This window comes from Mirounga angustirostris, unplaced genomic scaffold (assembly GCF_029215605.1).
Source record: "Mirounga angustirostris isolate CCGP_5_RB_7025 unplaced genomic scaffold, mMirAng1.0.hap1 SCAF_5, whole genome shotgun sequence".
NCBI classification, from domain to species: Eukaryota; Metazoa; Chordata; class Mammalia; order Carnivora; family Phocidae; genus Mirounga; species Mirounga angustirostris.
Genome location: NW_026991713.1, coordinates 27,947,122 through 27,953,650, shown reverse-complemented (window position 1 = coordinate 27,953,650; position 6,529 = coordinate 27,947,122). Strand labels below are relative to the sequence as shown.

The window sequence follows — 6,529 nt, the reverse complement described above, 5'->3', positions numbered from 1 at the left end:
CCCTTATTCCTCTGTGGGGTGGAAGTACGCTCAGAGTAGGGACCCATCCTCAGCCCCCTGAGAATTGTTAGGTAGGCCTTTAAAGCCCCAAAATTTATTTCCCGATAACTGTACCCACTGAAATGAAACTGGATCTATGTTAACGCTGTCTTTGCTGGAACTGTCCTTGTTTAGCAGACAGATGTTCAGAGTCTGGTACGAGGCTGGGGCTGGTCCCTAGCTGATGGAGCATTGATACAAACCTGGGGTTTTCATGGGGAACAAGGAGATTGTGTACTCTGGTGTTATGTGAATCACTCGGGGATCTTGCTAAAACTACAGGGGCAGGGCTGAGAATCTGCATTCCTAATTAGCTCCCAGATGATGCCCAGCTTGCTGACTGCAAACCACACTTTGATTAGAAAGGCTGTGTTTTAGTCAGGGTACTCCAGAGAAACAGAACCAACAGGATATTTATCTATAAGTGTATTATGAGGAATTGGCTCATGCAGTTATGGAGGCTGAGAGGTCCCATCATCTGCAGTCTGTGAGCTAGAGATCCAGGAAAGCCTATGGTGTAGTCCAAGGCCCAAGAGCCAGGGAGCCCATGGTGTAGATTCCTGTCTGAGCCTGAGGGCCTGGGAACCAGGAGCACAGAGGGCAGGAGAAGATTGATGTCTGGGCTCATGCAGTCAAGCAGAGGGAGAATTCAACCTTCCTCAGCCTTTCTGTTCCATTCAGGCCCTCACCGGACTGGATGATGCCCACACACACTGAAGAAGGCCATCTGCTTTATTCAGTCTACCAATTCAAATGCTAATCTCTTCCAGAATCACTCTTATGGATGCACCAAGAAATGTTTAACCAGCTATTTGGGCACTCCGTGGCCCAGTCAAGTGGATACATGAAATGAACCATCACAGGCTGTAATCATGCGGCCTGTGAAGCAAGAAGGTGCTAACTGGCTGGCCAAAATATTAAAAATAGTGAATATTTATTAAAATATTGACTACATTCTAGCCACTGCACTAAATGCTCTCCATGGAGTACCTCATCTAACTCTCATGACGCTCTGAGGTAGGGACTGTATTATTTCCATTTTCTAGGTGAGGGAATTGAGGCCCAGACTCGATAATTTATTTGAGATTAAACATCTAGCCAGGGGCAGCACTGAGCAATCTGACCTCAGAGTCTCAACTTGGAACACCATCTCTCCCAGTGCAAACCTGAGGCTGTTATTCCGCTAGTCCACAGAAAGCAAGGGTCCCCCCATGATTAATATCACTAGGTTTTTGCTTAGTGAAATGGGAGGGATGTTGGGGAAGATGGCCTGGGAGTTTCCTCTGAAATGTAAGACAGCATGTATTCTTCCTTCCAGGTAGAAAAGGAGATAGAGCTCTACTGAGGGAAGGAAAATGAGAGCATGGAGAGAGGAAACAAAAGAGAACTCAGTGAGAAAAGAAAACACATCCTCACACTTCAACTTAGAGAAGAGAGACCTCCCACCTAGCAGAATCTTGAAATAAAAATTCCATAGAAAGCCCCAGAAAAGTTGTATCCTTATAAGTCGAAAGGATAAGGGGAACTTGCGCTTCCCTCTTATTTCCACGAGCAGAGTTCTGCTACTTCAAGATTCCGAATCTTGTGATGCTTCCCAACCACCCCCCAAACATCACCAGAGTTCAGATTTCTTCCTCTCCATTCCAGAGGCCTTTGTGCAGAACTCAGAGAGAGAAACATATCCTCATTCGTTTATCTGCATTTCTCCCATCCTAGACTGTCATTATTTATTTATTTATTTATTTATTTATTTATTTATTTATTTATTTATATTTCTTAGGACAAGGCCTTAGCTTCAACACACACCTTGAACTCTAGGTACATTGGAATGCTCTATTCACTGAATTTACGCTCTACAGTCTTGAGTGACATCATTCCCTTTCCATTTCTGGCATCCCTCAACCCATCCCAGGTTCATTAAAACACCACTGTTCTTATGAATCTTCCCCTAAATTCAACATTTTACTCTGCGTCTTTATAATGACACAAGATGCTCTGTCTTACTGTTAGATTTTAGCAGTCCCTTTTCTTATTAGATTGTAAACTCCGGGTGGTTATGACTATGTCTTCATGACCTTTGTCTTCTCATTAGAGCTGAGCTGAATCCTGCACATTGGTTGATGCTCATAAAATCAGATACTAAATGCATAAGAAGAAAGAAACAGAAGAGGTTTAGACACAATGAATGTGCCTGGGTTGGCTAAAACTGACCCCAAACCAGCTTAAAACAAAGTTTTACAAACCTTAAAGCCTCCTTTCAAGAAATATTACAGATCCTTTCAAATATAAGATCTCTCCAGATCCTAACTTCTTTTACTGAACATACCACTCAAGAACGAGCCATGCTTTTCCTTGTTCTTCAGGAAGTTCGCATGCACCAGGGGCTAAATTTACGTTTGAGCTCAAATCAAAATAAAAACAATAACTGAATGAATGAAAACAATTTTTTTTAAACAACAACAAAAAAAATTAGAAATTCAGAAAGGGATTTAAAAAAAACAAAAATGGGTTAAATCCTATTTTGTTTGAGGGCAAGATCCGACTTCATGCCTGGTGACGGAATAAATTTATTCTCAAGCGGCTTCCATGGGCCATGAGTGCCCCACAGAAGGCCAGGAATAAGGGGGACTTGTACTCCTCTGTTACAGGATGAGGCAAGACCTTTAGTGATTTCCTTCTTTTCCCCTAACTCCTCAATCGCGAATGCTTTCAGTTTATACAAATTCTCTATTTCTGCCTTGAGACATCATGATGGGGGGGAGGGGCTGTGTGTGTCATGCCCAGAAAGAGAACCCAGAAAACCAAGGCAATTAAAGAGGAAAAAATGTGGATTCTGTAAAAAAATTCATAGCAATGGTGCACAAGACATTTATTTATTTGGCCTCTAAAATAACTGTCAGTAAGAAATGACTTGTAGCTGAGTTTACGAAGTAAACATAAAATGTTATTAAAATTTTAGGTTCTCAGCGCTCTCTGTTTGTCTCCTTCTCCCTTAGAATGATTTATTTCGCTCATTTTTTTTTTTTTTAATGAACACAACACAGAAATTCAGATCTTTAGACTAGGTTCCAAGAATCCAGAAAGTTAACAGCAAAACAAAACACAACAACAAAAAGTCCTTCCAGCAATTTAAAATATTTCATGGAGTACCTACTCAAAACATAGTCTCCATTCAGCCAGAGTTTGGGAAACTGGCACAGGCAGGTAAAATGAATCCACCGCTTGCTGCTAGCTTTTTTTTTTTTTTTTAACTAAACATCAAGATTTCTTACAATAGAGGGATGTTTTATGATTGTCTTATCACAATGGGAGAAAAGTTTTTATTTTTTTCTTTCAATCAAACTCTCCCAGCCTAGACCCATTTCTTCCTCCTCACACTCAACATCCTGAGTTTATGTGTTGGAAAAATAATTTTACCTGCTGTAGACGACAGGCCTTAGAAGGGGGAAAACAGCAAAGAAAAGACCACCATATTCCCCGCAAATCATCCCACACTGACAACAAAGGTTTTATGTCAAATGTGCTCATTTTCCATCTCCCGCACTAAGTTGTCCCTGTTGAGAAGTCCTTAGCACCCGGCCCCTGAGCAAATGTCCTGAGAGCTTTCCTGAATTGCTGATTCACGTTGAGCATCTTTTGGCCATTAATCACCACTTGTGGAGAAAGGCAGCTTCACCAGGAACAGCTCTCTGGTTCCCCCGTGATCGGAGGAGAAGTATATTCTAGTGCTAGAGAGAGAAAGATAAATGCTATTTTCCCTCAAATGAAAGAATGGAGTCAGAAGGCATTGAGAAGTCATCTGAAAAGAAAATCGGAAGCAAATTCAACACTCAAGATAGATCTAAACAACAGATATGAAGTAAGCCAGTGTGTAAACTCCTGGCTCTTATGCACTTCCTAACACAAAAGTTTCGTAGCTATTCCTGGAGCCAGACATACACACATGCTCTCATTCGAGACCACAGGAGGTAGTGACAACGGCCGGCACTTAACAGGCTGGTCATTCCTGGGCCAGGCCCTACATTAACCCCCACACAGCTATTATCTCTCCCATTCAGGATCCCAAACAGCCTCTGCGGTGGATAACCTTATCCCAAACACTCAGGGCCACGCGCACTTCTGCAATTCGGCATTTCTCAGATTGGAGAGAGTCAAAGCGGCGTGTGCACAGCGCAGTCCAAAGCACCCCAGTGGGGGGGGGGGGGGGACACAAAACCGTGTTCATAATCCTGCAGCAAAATGTGTGGACAGGTACAGAAGGAGGAGGAAGCCTACTTCTTCCTGCCAGAAGGGTTTTTGCCAAACCTAGATTGAAAAAAACAAAACAAAACAACAAAAAACCCACCAAAAACCCATTTTCAGAGGTTGAATGTTGGAGTTGAAGATTGGACGTATCATCACCTCATCTTACAGGCAAAGAAAATGGAACTGGGAGAGGATAAAGTGCATCGCCTCTTGGCACGGGCGGCGGTGTTTGGGCCAGATTCCAGCAGGAAATCTCAGACTCCAGGCCTGTGTCTAAACCCTGCTCTCCTGCCCCTCAGGCTTTCTTTGGGTGTCTAAGTGAACACAGATGCCTCTGCAGTCTTTCTGCTTGTCCTGAAGACTTCATCTGTCCTCTCTGTTCCTCATTGCTTGCCTTTCTCTGCAACCTCACCTGGAGAATGACTGTAGAGAGAAGAAAAAAAGGAAAACACTGTTTTTCCTTCAGTGAGAGCAGAAAGAGGCAGCTCCAGCCTTGGTCCCCTTATTCCTTTAGGAGTTGGAGTCTTGCTCCCGAGAAGGAGCTGGGGGGTGGAGGAGGGGAAAGGAGGGGCAGGGAGGGAGAGGGAGGAGAGGGGACAGTGGGAGGACAGGGAAGGGGAAGGGAGAAAGCACCTGGAGCCTGGGATCAGAAATGACTGAAGCAGGGGCGCCTGGGTGGCTCAGATGGTTAAGCATCTGCCTTCAGCTCAGGTCATGATCCCAGGGTCCTGGGATCGAGCCCCACATCGGGCTCCTGGCTCAGCAGGGAGTCTGCTTCTCACTCTCCCTCTGCCTCTCCCACTGCTCATGCTCTCTCTCTCTGTATCTCTGTGTCTCAAGTGAATAAATAAAATCTTAAAAAAAAAAATGACTCAAGCATTAAAAACATCCTAATAATTCGAGACGTCTCTGTTGCTGAAAGGCCAGTGTCCTTCATCTTCACACACCTTTGGTAAAGTCGGCCACATAAACGGATGCCTTCAACCAGCGGATGTTTGCCCACGTGAAGTGAGGCTGAGCTACACATCTGGGTAGCATAAAAAGAACAGCCCATTCAGCTGGTAAAAAGGTCTCTAAACTGACCTAATCCAGCAGAGGCAGGGGTTCAAGGGCGGAGTTCAGAGGAGAGGGTGTGCTCCCCAGTAATGTGCAAAAACTTGAGAATGACACTGGACAGAAGAATGGGGGTTTGAACAACGTAGCTCTCGAGAATAGGGTGACCCCCGCTGCAGTCTGCAGCCGGGTGACATTAGGAACTGCAGGTTGTGGATAGTTGACTGCTTACAAGCAGACCTCCAGCGTCTTCCGTGTGCCTCTCCTACGCTCCTACAGTCTAATATGGTTTCTCCCAGGGGAGAAAGGAGTGTACCTGGATGACACAGAACCCTCCAGTGCCCGTGGGAGTGTGTGGTTTAGGAATGTTTCTCGTGGTGCCTATCAAAGCAGGAAAAGGGTTGAGACCCATTGTTTTTGCATTCTTGATTTGAAATCCTAAGGGCTAAACTTGAGCTTGGTGGCCAAACTCTGGCCAGAAAATAATCAAGCCCACACAAATCAGAGTCTCACATGGGCACAGCCTCTATGATCCAGCCTTCAAACGTGGGCAGCTGCACCCTATGGCCAGGGCATCCTCACTACTCTCCGGGGCGCTAAATTCAAAATGGGCATTTCATCTAGGTCCAAATTTAAAAGTGGGATTTTAACATCACCCTTTATTTCTGTAACGGGAGGCTCGATTTGCTACTTTGTCCCTTTTTAATGTTGGGGTTTGGATTCTCCACCACCAACGTGTGGCTAGGACCCTGCAGTTTGCCACTGTGTACGTAGCTGTTTCCAACAGGAATAGATAACCTCACTTCTGATCAAAGAGAGTCTCTGGCACAACAGGCAAGCCCTAACTGTGGCTGATCGGAAAAGCTGATGAAAAACCTACCCTCCGGTTCATCAGTTTTGCCAGGGGAGCTCCCCTAAACCAAAAAGGATAAGGTCTTAAATATTAGTTACACAGGGGCATCCTTTTTCGGTGTGATGACAGTGGAAAAGGAAATTTTTTTTTTTCTTTCTCTGTAACGTTCTTTTATTAAAATCAGTGGCCAGGCATCAAAAGAAACCATATTTTTAAAAAAATTTTTTTAAGCTCATCAGTGTATTTCTTTCCCTGCACTAATTTAAGAAGGGCATACATAGGCATACACATGACACTCACATGTATATGGAGATTTTCCTTTCTTACCATTTCTTAAAT

The 6,529-nt window shown here is 44.2% G+C and overlaps 1 protein-coding gene across 18 annotated transcripts in view; it reads right to left on the bottom strand.

Moving 5' to 3' along the window:
- The window catches only part of BTG1 (BTG anti-proliferation factor 1), an 85,148-nt gene that overhangs the window by 63,789 nt on the left and 14,830 nt on the right, over window positions 1-6,529 (bottom strand). For 3 of the 18 annotated variants that reach the window (XR_010411405.1, XR_010411406.1, XR_010411410.1), the window contains exons 7-8: window positions 4,385-4,707; window positions 3,457-3,838 (exon numbers count right to left, since the gene is read on the bottom strand). The exons of 11 other annotated variants lie outside the window; for them this stretch is intronic. The gene's annotated coding sequence lies outside the window, so the exon portion shown is untranslated. Of the gene's footprint in view, window positions 1-2,043; window positions 3,839-4,384; window positions 4,708-6,529 lie in introns of all 18 variants that reach the window. 4 more of the 18 variants (XR_010411407.1, XR_010411409.1, XR_010411413.1 and 1 more) reach the window with 2 other exon arrangements.